Source organism: Podarcis tiliguerta, assembly GCF_965153285.1.
Source record: "Podarcis tiliguerta genome assembly, chromosome: 11".
Lineage (NCBI taxonomy): Eukaryota > Metazoa > Chordata > Lepidosauria > Squamata > Lacertidae > Podarcis > Podarcis tiliguerta.
In genome coordinates, this window is record NC_139544.1 from 9,728,960 (window position 1) to 9,747,615 (window position 18,656).

Genomic DNA, 18,656 nt, shown 5'->3' on the forward strand with positions numbered 1-18,656 from the left:
TTAAAGGTCAGCACCAGCACTCTGAATTGTGTTCAGAAAACTTCTGGGAGCCAATGTAGGTTTTTAAGGACCGGTGTTATGTGGTCTTGGTGGCCACTCCCAGTCACCAGTCCAGCTGCCGCATTCTGGATTAGTTGTAGTTTCCAGGTCACCTTCAAAGGTAGCCCCAGTCCAAGCGGGAGATAACCAGAGCATCCCAGAGATTACCAGAGTGAGCTCCCATTGCTCTGTCCCAGCTTCTGCCAACCTAGCAGTTTGAAAGCACGCCAGTGGAAGTGGATAAATAGGTACTGCTGTGGCGGGAAGGTAAATGGCGTTTTGTGCACTCTGGTTCCTGTCACAGTGTTCCGTTACACCAGAACCGGTTTAGTCATGCTGGCCACATGACCTGGAAAGCTGTCTGCAGACAAACGCCGGCTCCCTCACCCTGAAAGTGAGATGAGCGCCGCAACCCCATAGTTGCCTTTGACCGGACTTAACTGTCCATGGGTCCTTTACCTTTTTTTTAAAACCACAGTATCCTCTAACCTTTCAGAAGGAGCATAATTGAATTTTGAACTAATTTCCCAGCAATGACAAAGATCTGAAGTCATTACTATGGCTGTCTGTGGATGGGAATCTTCCCAGTATTATTTTGTTTTGTGCTTGGATGTGAGGATTATGCAAAATTGCTTGCAAGCTAACTCGGTAGAGAGTTTAAAGGAAATGGTAAAGGGACCCCTGACCATTAGGTCCAGTCGTGACCGACTCTGGGGTTGCGGCGCTCATCTCGCTTTATTGGCCGAGGGAGCCGGCGTACAGCTTCTGGGTCATGTGGCCAGCATGACTTAGCTGCTTCTGGCAAACCAGAGCAGCGCACGGAAACTCCATTTACCTTCCCGCTGGAGCCGTACCTATTTATCTACTTGCACTTTGACGTGCTTTTGAACTGCTAGGTTGGCAGGAGCAGGGACCAAGTAATGGGCGCTCACCCCGTCGCGGGGATTCGAACCTCCGATTTTCTGATCAGCAAGTCCTAGGCTCTGTGGTTTAACCCACAGCGCCACCCGCGTCCCAGTAGAGAGTTTAGAGAGATACAAACAGTTGCTTGTGCAAACTTTGCTTTGAGCAGAAACATGGATTCTGGGGTGCCTTTTTGTTTCCTTGCCTGTTTCTTTTTGGCCTTATTTCTTTCAGAAAGCAACAAAATCCTCCCCCCCCACCCCAAGATGTAAGCTTCTGTGTGCTGGTTTCCCTTACATCTGCCTCTCTTCTTGGTGTTAACTTGAGCTGGCAGCATAACAGACCATTTGAAAGCAATGCTAAGTGTGAAGCTGTCAGTGAGAAGTCACTGAGGGAAGTGGCAATAGCTCCTTTGCAGAAATATCCTGAGTCCTGGAGCTTTGTTAACCCTTCCAAAGTCAATTACAAAGGGATGAAACTCAACTGTGGTGCAGCCTAACCTTAAGGTTCAAAGAGATTTTGCATCTGAAAAGCTTCAGTTTCCCCAGGGCCGAAACTTTAATACAAATCCTTCTGTCTTCTACATTCTTTCAAGCCCAAGATATTTGGCAGGAATAACCCAGGGATATATTTGCAGGGATACCACCATTTCCTGAGTTCCTTGCAGCCTTAGCTGTGACATGACTGGTAGGAATTCAAAAAATGTCCTTTTCACAGCACCTGCATTCTCTTGTTAATATTTTTTTTTGCCTGCCATTCAAGTGTTAAAGGCACTAGTCCTCTGGAACCAATAGCTAAAAAATTGAAAACGTAGCCCTGCTTAGTCCCGTGTTAAGTTTTCTCTTACCCCCACTTTGTATTTCTCTCTTCTACAGTCTTACTGTGCTGTGTTTGAGCTGAGTTGACCTGAAATCAGGATTTGACCTGATAAGTGAACAGTAATATTCATGGCACGCTCTGTAGAAGCCACTCCAGCAAAGTCAAATTGAAGAGACTCTCTCCATGTGATTAATTTTTTCCATTGCATATAATATAACGAACACTGCAAAAAAAATACATTTTTTAAAAGGAAAATAATGTACCAATAGTGAACTCCGTTCTCGGAGTGCCATTCTTATGTTGCCAAAATGCCACCAGCCAATGCGCGAGAGCAGGGTCTCCATAGTTCCAGGGGAACCTTGAAATTTGCAGAAATACAAAACATTTTTTTAAAAAAAGCAATTCCAAGGTTTGTGTCTGATGTGCTGCTACATGAATGTTCCATTAGTGCAAGGATTTATGTTAAAAAGCAATGGAACATTCCTCTCTTTTCTTCCCTTGCCCTGTGTAACCCCTAAGTCTGTTTTAGGGGTTCCCCCAACTGCCTGCATATTGAGAGCCTCTTTTCCTCAACTGAGCTAGAGGGGAAAATGAAATGGAGTCTTCTGTGAGAGGTTAGGACCGAGGCAAGGAAAAGATAGACAAATACATTTTAGATTATACTTTCGACGAAGGTGCACTCTTGGGTTGAGGAGAACTGTTATGATAATATGTTAACACTCTGAACGCACAAGCCCAGGTAAGAATGATCGGCTTCTGAAGTTCCCCGGGAGCGTATTAATTTTGCAGGGCACCTGTGAATGCCTTCAACTTTTTCCAGTTGTGGTTGGAAGTATTAAAACCTCATTTACAGATCACAGTGATTGATGCCGGCCCTAATGGGACAACTCACTGCAACAAATTAGGCACTTAGTGCCATGTAAACTGGCCTCTCTTTTTTTGCCATCATTACCTTCTCTCTTGTTAATTATTTTAAAGTTATTGTTTCATCTCTGTGTAAGCCACGGACAGAAGTCATTAGTTCTTTGTGGAGGGTTTCTCTGTTCTTTCCTGTAATTTGTCATCGCATATGATGGAGTGCAATGCCTCCACCTGTAATTACCTTTTGTAATTACCATGCAAATCTCCCTCCCTCCCTCCCTTTCTTTATTGTAATATTTGTGTGACAGACCAAAAAGCAATATATTTAATGGAGGGCTCTCATTTAGATCTTGTTACTGATATGGCAAGCTCTCTAGTGATATGACAACACATACAGCCTTTAGCAAATTGATTCACTTCCTTTTTATTATTATTATTATTATTATTATTATTATTATTATTATTATTCCGCCCTATACTTGGAGGTCTCAGGGCAGTTTACAGAATAAAATCAAAATATAAAACCACAAAATACAAAATAAAAATAAAAACAGCCCAATAACCCCCCCCCAAACCCACATTTTAAAACTTCTCCTCTTTCACCTCCTATTTTTTTGGTGGGGGGGGGGCTGACACCCATATACACATACATTACCAAAGAGATCAGTGCTTCATAACTTTGCTTCCCGTCTGACCCACCTCTGTTAAAAAGGCATTTTATTGGAGGTTATGCCAGGTGATACAAACACCTCCATGGTGTCTGATTTGTGGTAGCTGTTTAACACATGTGAGGAAGCATGTGATTTTGAAATGAGGTGGTGAATATGCTTGTGTGAACTCATCCATAGTTGCACTGCAGGGATTGGCTTGCTTATTGCGAAAGCAGTCTTGATTTCAGTGAGTATAAACCCGTAGCCGAAATACCTTCTTCAGATATATTACCTAAGAACAGGGATCGGCAAGGCTTACCAGGCATGGGCCGGATCACTCCCGTGGAGATCTTCTGTGGGACGGACCAGCACAGCGAGACGCCGGAAATCACATCTGCACATGTCTGTAGCGCTGAAAATGGTTTCTGTGCATGCCCAGATGCCAAAAACCACGCCTGCACAGAAGCGATTTCCAGTGTCTGGGCATGCGCAGAAGTGATTTCCGGAGCCGTGTAAGAGAGTCCCCATGTGCGCTAGTTTAGCACAGCGCGTGGAGACTCGCCGAGCGGGCAGCTTGGTTCAGGGGTGGCTCATTGGCCGGTTAAATAGCCTCCGTGGGCCACAGGTTGGGGACCCCTGCCTAAGAAGAGCCTGCCAAATCAGGCTAAGGACTCATCCAGTCCTGTTCTCACAGGGGCAACCAGATGTACCATGGGAAACTCTCAAGCAGAACCCAAGCACAAGAACACTCATGTGACTTCCAGAAAGTGGTATTCAGCAGCATTAAAGGTAAAGGGACCCCTGACCATTAGGTCCAGTCGTGGCTGACTCTGGGGTTGTGGTGCTCATTTTGCTTTATTGGCTGAGGGAGCCAGAGTACAGCTTCAGGGTCATGTGGCCAGCATGACCAAGCCGCTTCTGGCGAACCAGAACAGCGCACGGAAACACCCTTTACCTTCCCGCCAGAGCGGTACCTATTTATCTACGTGCACTTTGACGTGCTTTCAAACTGCTAGGTGGGCAGGAGCTGGGACCAAACAACGGGAGCTCACTCTGTCGCGGGGATTCGAACCTCCGACCTTCTGATCAGCAAGTCCTAGGCTCTGTGGTTTAACCCACAGCACCACCCGCGTATAATAACCTTTATTGCGGTCCAACGACCCATAAGATAGATACAGAATAAAATACAGACTCATCTAGACAACCCCCCAGGAAGGAAGATTGAAGCATTATTTGTTTAGTCATGGGTATGTTGATCTTTGATTTGTATGACTACGGAAATAAACTTTGCCACGGCCACTGTGGTATCGCTGGACTTGTTGTCCAGAAGATATTTGATATAGTAGGATTCAGATTGACCCGGCCGATTTGCCAATAGTGGTTTAATCAATAGTTCCCTCGCTTGATTATATTGTCCACAATGCAATTAAATATGCCTCATGCAGTCGACATCCTGAGAGCACACACTGATCCTATTATGATACGGGATACCTCTCAGTCTGCCATTTAACACTTCTGATGGAAATACATTTAATCTGGCTTTGGTGAAAAGATGCTGCCTGTATGTTGGTACCGACAAATTTCTGAGATATGCAGGTGTCTGAAACTTGAACCCATAGTGGATTCCTACTGCTAACGGGCCACAGATAACATGAGATTGAGATCGGAGATCACTATGCGATATGTCTCAGAGCCTTTGCCTCAGAGATTCAAGGGTGGTATCATAGCCCAGATGGTACAGGAGGGAAGGTGGCAACCAATCGAAGTGGTTTTTCTAACCATAATTTTCATCCATGAGTGGTACCTTGGTTCTCAAACTTAATCCATTCCAGAAGTCCGTTTGACTTCCAAAATGTTTGAAAACCAAGGCGCGGCTTCTGATTAGTGCAGGTGCCCCAGAAACAATAGCCAATAGCTGCATCAGATGTTCAGCTTCTGAAAGACGTTTGAAAACTGGAACACTCACTTCCGAGTTTTCGGAGTTTGAGAACCAAAGCGTCTGAGAACCAAGGCATTTGAGAACCAAGGTACCACTGTGCTCTTTGAAAGCCACCTACCATGAACTGGTAAACTCCTCGTTGTTTAGGTATGGAAGTAACCCCTTCCCTAGGCCAAAGACTGAGATCTTGAGCCAGTATCTCAGGGCAGCCCACCACGCTTTAGTTGATAAAGGACATTCACCTGTTTCTAAAAATAGTATTGCATTTGGAGCACAATTTGGAACTTGTAGGAGGGACCGGGGAGACTTTGCCTAGAAGCCATCGAACCTGGGGAATGAGCCATTGAACCAGACTTTTGAGGCATAGAGGAGTTGAGAGACAGTTTTTACATTAAATACCTTAATGGCTGATGGAACATGTTAAGTTGTGGGTGAACATATCAGACGACACAGCGATTCTTCAAACAGCTCTTTATTCACAGGCCAGAACAGAACTGAACTGAAGGGTTCATCCAGCCTGCTTATATAGAGCTCCAGTACAACACAACTGTAACCACTTTCTGTAACTATCCAATTACTGAACGTCACTTTCGATCCCTTATTTGCATATGTGGACCTGAGTGAAAACTATCTACAGTATTCGCCCTGCTGGCCCAGGGTGAGAACTTCAGTACATAACAGAACATAATGGCTTCTCCATGTATAAAAGAATCGAAGTATATCCAGTTTGCTTACCTCCGCCTTTTGATAGCTGGTCCGTCAATGATGTTTCCAGGAGTTGGAATGATGGAATAGAAGCCCTAGGTACCGGAAGAATATGGTCCAACAGCATTACTGTCTCCAGCCATGGAGATAGATCACAGCCGTCATGGTTAGTAGCCGTTGATAGACCTCTCCTCTATGAATTTATCCAGTACAGTGGTACCTTGGTTGTCAAACTTAATCTGTTCCGGACGTCAGTTCCAAAACCAAAGCGTTCCAAAACCAAGGCACGCTTCCCCATAGAAAGTAATGCAGAACGGGTTAGTCCATTCCAGACTTTTAAAAAACAACCCCTCAAACAGCAATTTAACATGAATTTTACTATCTAACGAGACCATTGATCCATAAAATGAAAGCAATAATCAATGTATTGTACTATAAAATAAACAAGACAGTATTGTAGATGATAAAAATCAAAATTATTATTTTTTCCTTACCTGCACTGATAGTCATTATTTGGATGGGGGGGGGGGCTTTTATCCATTTCCGCAGTCACACCATCAATCAATCAGTAGCTGAACTGGGTTCCACACAGTCACAAAAACAAATTAATCGAAAAAGCCTAAAAAAACAAAAATGCAAAATAAATAGCAAAAACAAAAGCGCCAGATACAGTGGTACCTTGGTTCTCAAACTTAATCCATTCCAGAAGTTCGTTTGACTTCCGAAATGTTCGAAAACCAAGGCGCGGCTTCTGATTGGTGCAGGTGCCCCAGAAACAATAGCCAATAGCTGCATCAGATGTTCAGCTTCTGAAAAACGTTTGAAAACTGGAACACTCACTTCCGAGTTTTCGGAGTTTGAGAACCAAAGCGTCTGAGAACCAAGGCATTTGAGAACCAAGGTACTCAATAGCTGCATCAGATGTTCAGCTTCTGAAAAACGTTTGAAAACTGGAACACTCACTTCCGAGTTTTCGGAGTTTGAGAACCAAAGCATCTGAGAACCAAGGCATTTGAGAAACAAGGTACCACTGTGCTCTTTGAAAGCCACCCAAATTGGTGGCCATCACTGCTTCCTTTGGAGCCAGTTCCATAGTTCCTGTGTGAAGAAGCATGTTCTTTAATCCATCATGAAGCTTCACCAGATGTTCACGAATTCCATGTTTTGGGTGAGGGAGAAAAACTTTGATACCTCCAATTTCTCCACGCCACAGATAATTTTTTTAAACTTCTCTGATATCACCTCTATCTTCAAAGGCACTTGAAAGCCTGTCAGAATGTGTGAAGGCACTCAAGCTAGCAAAATTTATTTATTTATTTATTATAAATTTATCTATTTGTTTTTTCAAATTAGTATTTTACAATCACATATCCAACATACAAAATGCAACATAAAAACAAGATTCCAGAGAATCTCTTAGACTTTTCTCCTCCCCTTTGTGGGCCCTATTATTACCAGTAATCATTTCTTTTATAATAATCCAAATCTTTTACATCTCCATTATATCCAAAATTCACCATTAGACTACAGGTGTTATTCCAATCCTACTAACGATTTTAACTGTTTTTAACAATGGTTTTTCAGGTGAATTATAAATGTTCCCCATTCCTTATTAAAGCTTTGGTCTTCCTGATTTCTGATTCTGCTGATCATTTTTGCCAAACTAGCAAAACTTAGTTCCCAGAGTGTTCCAGAGTGTTCCGTGGGAATTTAGGCTACAATCCTCTGCACACTTACCTGGGAATAAACCCCATTTTACACACTGGGAATTGTGAGTACATGTGCTGAAAATGCAAAGCCTGTGAGACGCAGAATTCCAATATACAGAGGAAACCCTTACTTATTTGGAAGACATACGTCCTGTCATTTCTGTAAGTTGTGACTATGATCTATAGCAGGTGTGGTGCTGAACTACAGCTGCCATTTTAACCTGTCCATTGGCTATAGTGTTCCAGTGTCATATTTTATGTATGTGAGCCATCAAAGCATTAACCATCTTCAGTCAGCAGATGGCACTGTGAGTTTCATTGCTAATCCATCACCTCCTTTTGCAATGCATGCTTCCCCGCCATGGATCAAAATACCCACAACATGGGTGTAATTATGAATTTTTACCTTTACATTTAATTATAACAGTCTGGTATCTGAAGAAGTGTGCATGCACACGAAAGCTCATACCAATAACAAACTCAGCTGGTCTCTAAGGTGCTACTGGAAGAATTTTTTTTATTTTGTAATAACAAAGGGATCTGTGTTGGTCCATAAGGGAAAAAAAAAAAGTCTGCAATTGGCTAATATCTATATTAAAAGGTAAAGGGACCCCTGACCGTTAGGTCCAGTCACGGATGACTCTGGGGTTGCGGTGCTCATCTCGCTTTATTGGCCGAGGGAGCCGGCGTACAGCTTCCAGGTCATTAAGATACAACAGCCTCATAGTTATACCTTCACAATTATTTGAGAGGGCAAGATTTTCTCTGGGTTATCCAAACAAGCAAAAAGGGTATGTTACGGGGGACAATAACCTCTCAACTCAGGGATCAGGGGCTACCATGTTACTCATCTTTTCCTGTTTAATAGACAAAGGTTGCATATCATTAATACCTGCAAACAGGCAGAAAACAAGAAATGAATATAGTAGTAGTAGTAATAATAAATTATTATTATTATTATTATTATTATTATTATTATACCCCGCCCATCTGGCTGAGTTTCCCCAGCCACTCTGGGCGGCTCCCAATCAAGTGTTAGAAACAATACAGCATTAAATATTAAAAACTTCCCTAAATAAGGGGTTGGACTCGATGACCCTTGTGGTCTCTTCCAACTCTATGATTCTATGATTCTAAGGCTGCCTTCAAATGTCTTTTAAAGATAGGACAGCTGCTTATTTCCTTCACATCTGAAGGGAGGGTGTTCCAAAGGGCGGGTGCCACTACCAAGAAGGCCCTCTGTCTGGTTTCCTGTAACCTCACTTCTCGCAATGAGGGAACCGCCAGAAGGCCCTCGGTGCTGGATCTCAGTGTCTGGGCTGAACGATGGGGGTGGAGATGCTCCTTCAAGCATACAGTATGGGTGTAGCCAAGGAGGGGGGCAGGGAGGGGCAGCTGTCCCCCTAAATCAATAAAAATCAATAAAAAATACATAGCAAACTGAGGTTCTGCCCCCCCCAACAAAAGGCCTGTCCCCCTAACAAAAATCCTGGCTACGCCCATGCTGAAGCCTCTCATTGTTGGAAAAAGCTTCACCTGTTGATATTCTGACTATTTTCATGGGCTTGCCAATCAGAAGGTCAATGGTTCAAATTCCCGTGACTAGGTGAGCTCCTGTTGCTCTGTCCCAGCTCCTGCCAACCTAGCAGTTTGGAAGCATGTCAGTGCAAGTAGATAAATAGGTACCGCTCTAGCGGGAAGGTAAACGGCGTTTCCATGCGCTGCTCTGGTTCGCCAGAAGCGGCTTAGTCATGCTGGCCACACGACCCGGAAGCTGTACACTGGCTTCCTCGGCCAGTGAAGCGAGATGAGCACCGCAACCCCAGAGTCGTCCATGACTGGATCTAATGGTCAGGGGTCTCTTTACCTTTACCTCAGACATTAGAGATGGAGGTCCAAAAGGTGCCAGAAGCTACTGTTAGGTCCATCATGAGAGGTCCACCAGCTTCTAATTACAGATACCAGCAGCCTTCAAGCAAGCAAACGTGCCTTATTATCACTCCCTAGCATCCCACTGCCAGAGGATTGCCTCCTTCCATTCACCAGTTTGCCTCTTCCAAGTGGGAGAAACCTGGGCAGTGCTGAATGCCACATCCATTGCCAGGTGTGTCCTGCTGGAAACAGAAAAGAGCTTTCCCCTTGGCCTGCCTTTATATCCACTCAGTTGCCAAGTGCTTTTGTGACATCACAAGAAACCCACAGCCAATGGCAACAGCTGGGGAGGCATCACCTTCATTGCTTTGAGCCTCACAATGGTGGGTGGACCTATCAGTGATTGTGTGCTTGTTTATTAGGGGTGTGGGTGGAGCTGTGGTCTAAACCACTAAGCCTCTTGGGCTTCCCAATCAAAAGATTGGCTGTTCGAATCCCCTCGACGGAGTGAGCTCCCGTTGCTTTGTCCCAGCTCCTGCCAACCTAGCAGTTCAAAAGCACACCAGTGCAACTAGATAAAGAGGTACCGCTGCGGCGGGAAGGTAAACGGCATTTCTGTGCGCTTTGGTTTCCGTCACGGTGTCCCGTTGCACCAGTAGCGGTTTAATCCTGCTGGCCACATGACTTGGAAAGCTGTCTGTGGACAAACGGTGGCTCCCTCGGCCTGAGAGCAGGATGAGCGCTGCACCCCATAATCACCTTTGACTGGACTTAACCGTCCAGGGGTCCTTTACCTTTACCTTTATTTTCGCAGCAATTAGTGAGGTAATCATAATGATCAGGGACATTCTTTGGAAGGTTAGTCTGTGGATTGCTGACTTTTCAATCAGCTGCAACAGTGATTTTCAATGTAGTTTGGCAGTCAGGTGATGATATTTCTCTTTCTGCTGAGAAAGGCTTTCCCTGAGAACTCCTACTTATAGAGCCATTGTGAAAGGCACAGCTAAAAAAGCTGACTGAAACATTGACCATCCTATTATCTGCGATCTCCCTCCCCTGCCTTTTGACTCAAATTCAAAATTCATTGCTTAAAATGCTGGACTTGGATTTATAGTTAATCATAGTGAAAGCAGAACATAAAACTAGTTTGCCGTGTTATGTTGACAAAAATCAATCTATCAATCCTGTAATCATGGAAGTTTATCAGTAGCATAATATAGTTGACAGTGCGATGCTCTCTGTGCAATTTCTGAAGTGGTGCATTATCATTAGTCTCCGTTTACATTCAGTCGCCAGAGGAAAGTGCTCACTCTCAAATATACATGAGAAAAGCTCATTTGAGGCAATATGACCTTTGTACATTTCGAGTAATTTGAAAGCTCAGCTTTGAAACCATAATCATAGTTCCTCGGCTGACCCAGACTGTCTGAATGTTCAAAATAATAAATCAACCCTTAGAAATCAAGAAATAAACAAAAATAACGAGATCTGCAAATGAGCTTCTCCCCCCCCCCTCGCCACCCCTTGCCTCCTGGGTTACTGAATCCTTCAGACGCACAACCATCAAACTTACCTCTGCAAACATAAAGGCTAGAAACTTGCATCTGAGCCTTCTAAAAAATAAAAACCAGAATGACCTTTTAGCCTTGTGTAGTAAGTGGCTCATATTGATTCATGTTGCTGTAGAAGAGGGGAATGCACAGAAGCCATGATCCAGTGGAAGACATTTCGGCTGATTTACTGAGTTGATTGGGATGAAAGGCTAGAATTTGATGTGACACCAATGGCCTCCTCGTATGTTCGGCTCCTTGTCTAATGAAAGAGGCCAAAGGTTAGCTGGTGGTTGGTGACATTCTCACTACTCTGCTCAGAGTAACTGATTCTATTGCCAATAGCAGACATGGGAGATGGGGAACACAGTGGGGATCGGAGGGTTAAAGCTCCCTGTACCCTTCAGGCTGGGTTCCCAATCCATATTGTGGGGCCTCAAGTTTCCTAATGACTATAAAAACAGCAATTCATACAAGTGCTAATTGCATGCGTGGCACTGTGCCTATTTTTGGCTCTTTTACAGCTGAATAAGGAGCTGAAAGGGACACGGGTGGCACTGTGGGTTAAACCACAGAGCCTAGGGCTTGCCAATCAGAAGGTTGGCAGTTCAAATCCCCACGACAGGGTGAGCTCCCGTTGCTCGGTCCCACCTCCTGCCAACCTAGCAGTTCGAAAGCACGCCAAAGTGCTAGTAGATAAATAGGTACCACTCTGGTGGGAAGGTAAGCGGTGTTTCTGTGCGCTGCTCTGGTTTGCCAGAAGCGGCTTAGTCATGCTGGCCACATGACCCGGAAGCTGTACGCCGGCTCCCTCGGCCAATAAAGTGAGATGAGCGCCGCAACCCCAGAGTCGTACGCGACTGGACCTAACAGTCAGGGGTCGCTTTACCTTTAAGAAGCTGAAATCAGCAGCCACAATTCCTCTGCAAAGAAATGCAGTGACAGAAGAGGCAAAACCCCTTTCTTTTTTGCCTGTTGTGCAGTGGGCAAAAGCACGGCGCTTCAGCACACAGCCAACGGTGGCAGCCTTCTGCAACAGCCTTCTGTTACAGCCCCGGCAACCTGTTTACTGAGAGTCCTTGCGTGCTTCCTGGCACAGCTACTTCACATACATTTCAAAGTGGCTGTCTCACAGATGAAGGCCTGCCAGGAAATAAAAGTTGGACCTGTTCCTGAGAGCCCTCTTTGCGACTATATCAGGAAGCACAGAACTTGCCAAGTTCAGAAGGGCAGTGGCACCTTTTCCTCTAAACAGGGAGCGTGTCTGGCCAGACTGTTTTGTGACTAGATCCCTCCCCCCAACTCCTGTTCTGCAACACCATTCAGGTCACCCTGTAGCCATGACAGCTGCAGGTGCTTTCAGCTCTCTTTCTCATTTCCGTATTTTATTAAGAGGTCTCCAGACTGAAGGAAATTAGTCTAATTCTAACAGCGTATCAAAAAACTAGAAAAAAAACCAACTTGGCTTCTTTCTTCCTGGAATAACACTCTGGCACCTCTGTGTGATTTTAAATAACGCTGGGACTACAGGTCAAAGGAATGTTGTTTTTATCACCCTCGCCGAAGTGCTGTTAAGATGCTTAGCCTATTATAAGTTCATTTCTTTTATCTGAACGGAGCTTTGCAGAGCTGATATTCTATCATGCCCATGGCTGCTTTCGAACCACAGATCATGTTAGCACATTACAAATATAGAACATTAGCAAATCTGGAAGGCCAGTCACGCTGGCAGGTTTAAACAAATAGAGATACTGGGCTGACCAAGGGCTATGTTGTCCCTGTAAACAACCTCAGAGTTTCCAGTTTTCTTGTCATACAGGTACACCGAGGAGCTCAGAACAATAGTGCTCTTAGGTGTAGGTAAGTAGCCGACTGTTTTGCTGGCTCTTGGGATTAAAGTGCTTCTGATCTGCTGGGGATCAAACATGCAAAGTCATCAGTGATGATTGATGGTGCCAGTACTGTTTTAGTGCCTGCCAAAATGTGTGTGTTTGCGTGAGACAGAAAGAGAAATTAAGAAAGAAAGAAATATATATTATATATATAAAGTTTAAGCCTGAAACATGGTTTTCGGGTACACTTGGTGTTTCATATACAATGGTAAGCTAACTAAACGCATTCATTACACTGACCTGAACTTGCAATGTATATAATGAGAGGTTTTTTGGTTTTAATTAAAGCATACCTGACTGCAGTTACTAGTACTCGCTATGTCTCCACCGTGGAAAACAAAACAACCCCTGCCTTCTAAAAACTGTACTATTCTATCTCAAGGGCATAGGTTGGAGTGAAAATGATTTACTATATTAAAAAAAAGAGTTTTGGGAGATTGGCTATTTATCTTCGTTGCGTGTCAGGATCTTGAGTGACGTTTAAAAGAGTTATAGAACGTCTGCTTCTGAAGGCCACGTGCCAGGTATCTAATGGACGTAGAGCAGATCTGGTAAGCTGAGAGACATTTGTGTGTGAGAAAGTGTTGCTGTAGATCAAAAGGTTACGTTGCAGATGAACAAGTTATCACCTGGTGCCCATCGCTGTAAGAAGAGTATGCATGTTAGTTGAAAGGCGAAATACCTCCAGGGAGTAGATATTAAGGCTGGAGGCAGATGTGGAAGATAGGGTTATCAGGGGCTCCAGGTTCGGAGGCAACATGCCTCAGTTTCTGGAGAACAGCCGGAGGAGAGGACCATTGCTTTCATGTCCTGCTTATGTGGGTTTCCCATAGGCATCTAGCTCAATATTGTCTATGCTGACTGGTCATGGCTGTCCAGGGTTTAGGCTGGGAATGTTCCCACACCTACTTGGAGATGGTGGAGATGGAAGCTGGGACCTTTTGCATGCAAAACAGATGCTCTACTACTGAGCTATGGCCATAGCTGTCAAGCGTCCCTTATTCGGCGGGACAGTCCCTTATTCCAGCGCCACGTTCCGCTGCTGTCCCTTATTGATGAGGTTTCGTTTGGCTGCTGGCTGGGCTTTCTGCCTTTGGCTCGAAGGGGCTCAGAAGTTGAACACACCTGTGCCCGGAAAATCCCTTATTTTGGCTGCTGATCCCTTATTTTCGAGGCTGCTGGTCCCTTATTTTCAAATCTGTATGTTGACAGCTATGGCTATGGCCCTTTCAGGGCTCGAATACAGTGTGGGTCGTGAGAGATGAGGCACAGGATCCAGTTTTGGATCTGAAAAAGGTTTTTTTTTTGAGTTTTCCTTTTTTTAAAATTAAATTTTTATTCAGTTTTCCTTTTCATTCATTACATACATCTCATATCCATAACATTTTCTATTCATTCCTTCTTCCCTCCTCTCCTAGGCTTCCCCCAACTTCCACTTTTGGTTTGTTTCCCCTTTCACCCACCTTGCTACTTCCTAAAAGAAAAAATAATAATAGTATACTTTATACAATAACATCTAACCTAAAAACATAAAAATGAAAATAATTACACCATATTATTTCCCTATCTTCTACACACTTTCTAATACTAATGATGTGAATGTTTATTTAAATCCTGTCATCAATACAGTTTTTTTTTGTTTCTGCAGATATAATATAAATGGTTCCCATTCTTTTTCAAAGTCACTGTTGTCTTTTTCTCGCAGTCTGACTGTCATTTTTGCCAGCTCTGCATAGTTCATCGACTTCTCTTGCCATTGTTCTTTAGTTGGTATTTCTCCAGTCTTCCAGTTTTGTGCCATCAGCATTCTCGCAGCTGTAGTGGCAAACATAAATAGAGTGCTCTTTTCTTTCGGTATATCTTGACCTAAAATGCCTAGGAGAAAGGCTTCTGGTTTTTTTGCAAAAGTTATTTTCAACATTTTCTTCAACTCATTATATATCACTTCCCAATAGACTTGTACCTTTTTTCAATCCCACCACATATGATAAAATGTACCTTCCACTTCACACCTCCAACACTCTTTCTTTTCATTTTTATTTTTCATTTATTTATTTCATTATTTCATTTTTATACATTTTTGCCAATTTAACCAGTGATATATACCATCTATACATCATTTTCATATAATTCTCTCTCAATAATATGCAACCTGTAAATTTCAAATTTACTTTCCACAGTTTCGGATCCGAAAAAGTTGAAAGATATGGACTCTGGCCTGGCTCCTCACTCCTGTTATTTGAGTGAAGGCCAGGCCTAGTGGGGAAGGACTGGAGCTCAGTGGCAGAATATATGTTGCCTGCAGACACCCTCTGGTTCTGGTATGGCTGGGTGAGAACCTTGTCTGAAACCTTGGAGAGCTATTGGATTTTATTCTAATCCTGATCTGATTGGGGTGATATGATAGCCATGTTCAAGTATATAAAAGGATGTCACATAGAGGAGGGAGAAAGGTTGTTTTCTGCTGCTCCAGAGAAGCGGACACGGAGCAATGGATCCAAACTACAAGAAAGAAGATTCCACCTAAACATTAGGAAGAACTTCCTGACAGTAAGAGCTGTTCGACAGTGGAATTTGCTGCCAAGGAGTGTGGTGGAGTCTTCTTCTTTGGAGGTCTTTAAGCAGAGGCTTGACAACCATATGTCAGGAGTGCTCTGATGGTGTTTCCTGCTTGGCAGGGGGTTGGACTCGATGGCCCTTGTGGTCTCTTCCAACTCTAAGATTCTATGATTCTATGATTTGAGGATGTATTTTAATTGATTATCTGATTTTATGTTACTGTGTTATACATTTGATGTTAGCCGCTCCGAGCCCGGCTTTGGCTGGGGAGGGCGGGATATAAATAAAATTTATTATTATTATTATTATTATTATTATTATTATTATTATTATTATTGCCAGTCGTTGGAGACTCAGTGAATGAGAGAGGCCAATGGGCTGACTCAGCATATGTCAGCCTTAGATGCTCCTAAGCTGCTATCAAACCATTCATTGTAATTATGATAATTATTCATGAAGCACTGATATCGTGGCAATAAAATAAAGATGAGTAAGATGAAGTAAAGTCAGCAAGGAAGGAAGGAGCTTCAGCCACATGACAGAAGGAGGAATCTGTCTGCGGAATGGTTTGGGCATCTCACTGAAGAGAAAGGGAAATACATCTGCAATAAGTCCCTCTCCGCGTGTAGCTACAGTAGCATCCATCAAGTTCGATGGGAAACACATTAGTGCTATGAGAGCAGGGGAAGTACAAAAAGTACTTTCAATTGACTACTAATTAATCCATAATTAAAGACGTAATTAATGAACATCCCAAGAGGAGCTTAGACTTTGTGGGAAAAGAATACAGCAATAAAAGAGAACCTTCTCGATAAGATAATTTCCTTTAATGAGTTATAGAATACAAACCCTGCTGGATTTAGGGTGCTGCAGGCGATTCCCTTAAGGGACGCAGGTGGTGCTGTGGGTAAAACCACAGAGCCTAGGACTTGCGGATCAGAAGGTCGGCGGTTCGAATCCCTGCGGCGGGGTGAGCTCCTGTCGTTCGGTCCCAGCTCCTGCCCACCTAGCAGTCCGAAAGCACTCTTAAGTGCAAGTAGATAAATAGGTACCGCTTTATAGCGGGAAGGTAAACGGCGTTTCTGTGTGCTGCGCTGTTGCCAGCTCGCCAGCTGCAGCTTCGTCACGCTGGCCACGTGACCTGGAAGTGTCTTCGGACGGCGCCGGCTCACGGCCTCTAGAGCGAGATGAGCACGCAACCCTAGAGTCGGACACGACTGGCCCGTACGGTCAGGGGTATCTTTACTTTACTAGGCGATTCCCTTCAACAGGGTGCCGAGCTGAGAGGGTGCAAAACAGAAACTGTCCGTAATTGAGAAGATTAATTTGTGGGAACCAAATTATAGTCTTGCATACGGCGCCGTATTATGAAGGTCTAGCCCGGCCTACTGTGTGTTTGAGGAAAATGACAAGCATCCACAGGTGATGTGTTGCTCACCTTTGGGGGTCAGTGGGCACATCTGGAATTTTGTGAAAGTGCCCTGGGTGCAAATGAAATATTGGCTGCTTTGGGGGCCTGGCATAACACAAAATGGCTGCTACAGCTAAAAGAGCGGGAAAAGAGACAAGCTCACACAATGGCGAGGGGCCTCCCTCCATTAGAACCCTGTCAAGTTGCAACCATGACATACAGTGGTACCTCGGGTTAAGTACTTAATTTGTTCCAGAGGTCCGTACTTAACCTGAAACTGTTCTTAACCTGAAGCACCACTTTAGCTAATGGGGCCTCCTGCTGCTGCTGCGCCGCCAGAGCACGATTTCTGTTCTCATCCTGAAGCAAAGTTCTTAACCTGAAGCACTATTTCTGGGTTAGCGGAGTCTGTAACCTGAAGCGTATGTAACTTGAAGCGTCTGTAACCCGAGGTACCACTGTATATCCCAGAGGATGTCACTACTGTCCTTTCCAGAACTGGTGGTCCCAAATGTAGGGTTGCCACCTGTCCTATATAATACAGGATTGTCCTGTATTTCAATGCAAAATGCTATGTCCTGTATTTCAGGTCTTCTCTCTCTGTCTCTCTCTCTGCCAAGTTAGGGATCCTGTCCAAATGCATGTGTTTTAAAGAGTGTGTGAAAGGTAATCCATTTAAACTCTGGGTAGCCAAGCATAGATAGATTTACAAATTCATGTGTATATGCGCGCAGTGGTGTAGCGTGGGGGGTGCAGGGGGGGCCGGCCGAACCGGGCGCAACATCTGGGGTGCGCGCGCTCGCACTCGCAGCTCTCTGCCCCTACCTGGCTCACTCACTCTCTCTCACTGCAGTGCTGGCTGTGCGAATCCGATCCGAGCCGCCGGGTCGCCGCCCACTGTGGAGGGGAGGGTGCCAGGCGTGCGGTGCGGTGCGGAGAGAGAGAGAGGGACTATCTGGGGGAGGGACAGTGTGTGTGGGGGGGCGCAAATTACTTGCCTTGCCCCAGGTGCTGACAACCCACGCTATGCCACTGTATGCGCGCGCATGTGTGTGTGTAACACATTCCCGAGGGGCCATCCTGTTAGGCCGTAATAGATTGTAATGGATTGCTTTGAAGTCACTTCAGCACCAGATGAAGAAGAAAAAAATCGCCCCCAACTGCCCCACCCTGTATTTTGCCAGAACAAATGTGGCAATCCTACCCAATGGAGATTTGGTGCAAGTTTGTACAGTGGTACCTTGGTTCTCAAACGCTTTGCTTCCCAAACACTGAAAACGTTTCAATCATTTTTCAGAAGCCGAACGTCTGATGCGATTGTCAGCTATTGTTTCTGGCACTTCTACACCACTCAGAAGCTGCGCCTTGGTTTTCAAACATTTCGGAAGTCAAACGGACTTCTGGAATGGATTAAGTTTGAGAACCAAGGTACCACTGTATCTGGCGCTTTTGTTTTTGCTATTTATTTTGCGTTTTTGTTTTTGAGACTTTTTCGGTTAATTTGTTTTTGTGACTGTGTGGAACCCAGTTCAGCTACTGATTGATTGATTGTGTGATTGTGGAAATGGATAAAAGCCCCCCATCCAAACAATGACTATCATCAGTGCACGTAAGAAAAAAAAAAAGTTAATTTTGATTTTTATCATCTACAATACTGTCTTATTTATTTTATAGTACAGTACATTGATTATTGCTTTCATTTTATGGACCAATAGTCTCGTTAGATAGTAAAATTCATGTTAAATTG

At 44.2% G+C, this 18,656-nt stretch overlaps 2 protein-coding genes across 10 annotated transcripts in view; one reads left to right on the forward strand and one right to left on the reverse strand.

Moving 5' to 3' along the window:
• The window catches only part of LOC310660034 (cryptic protein-like), a 266,083-nt gene that overhangs the window by 31,231 nt on the left and 216,196 nt on the right, over nt 1–18,656 (reverse strand). For 2 of the 9 annotated variants that reach the window (XR_014503102.1, XR_014503103.1), the window contains exons 1-4: nt 11,756–12,097; nt 11,071–11,309; nt 5,947–6,535; nt 2,025–2,119 (exon numbers count right to left, since the gene is read on the reverse strand). The gene's annotated coding sequence lies outside the window, so the exon portion shown is untranslated. Of the gene's footprint in view, nt 1–1,789; nt 1,985–2,024; nt 2,120–5,946; nt 6,536–10,084; nt 10,121–11,070; nt 11,310–11,755; nt 12,098–18,656 lie in introns of those variants that run through there. The other 7 variants (XR_014503101.1, XM_083404413.1, XM_083404411.1 and 4 more) reach the window with 7 other exon arrangements.
• LRRC2 (leucine rich repeat containing 2) overlaps nt 12,763–18,656 on the forward strand; it is a 78,596-nt gene continuing 72,702 nt past the window's right edge. The window contains exon 1 of the mRNA XM_083404262.1: nt 12,763–12,907. The gene's annotated coding sequence lies outside the window, so the exon portion shown is untranslated. The remainder of the gene's footprint in view (nt 12,908–18,656) is intronic.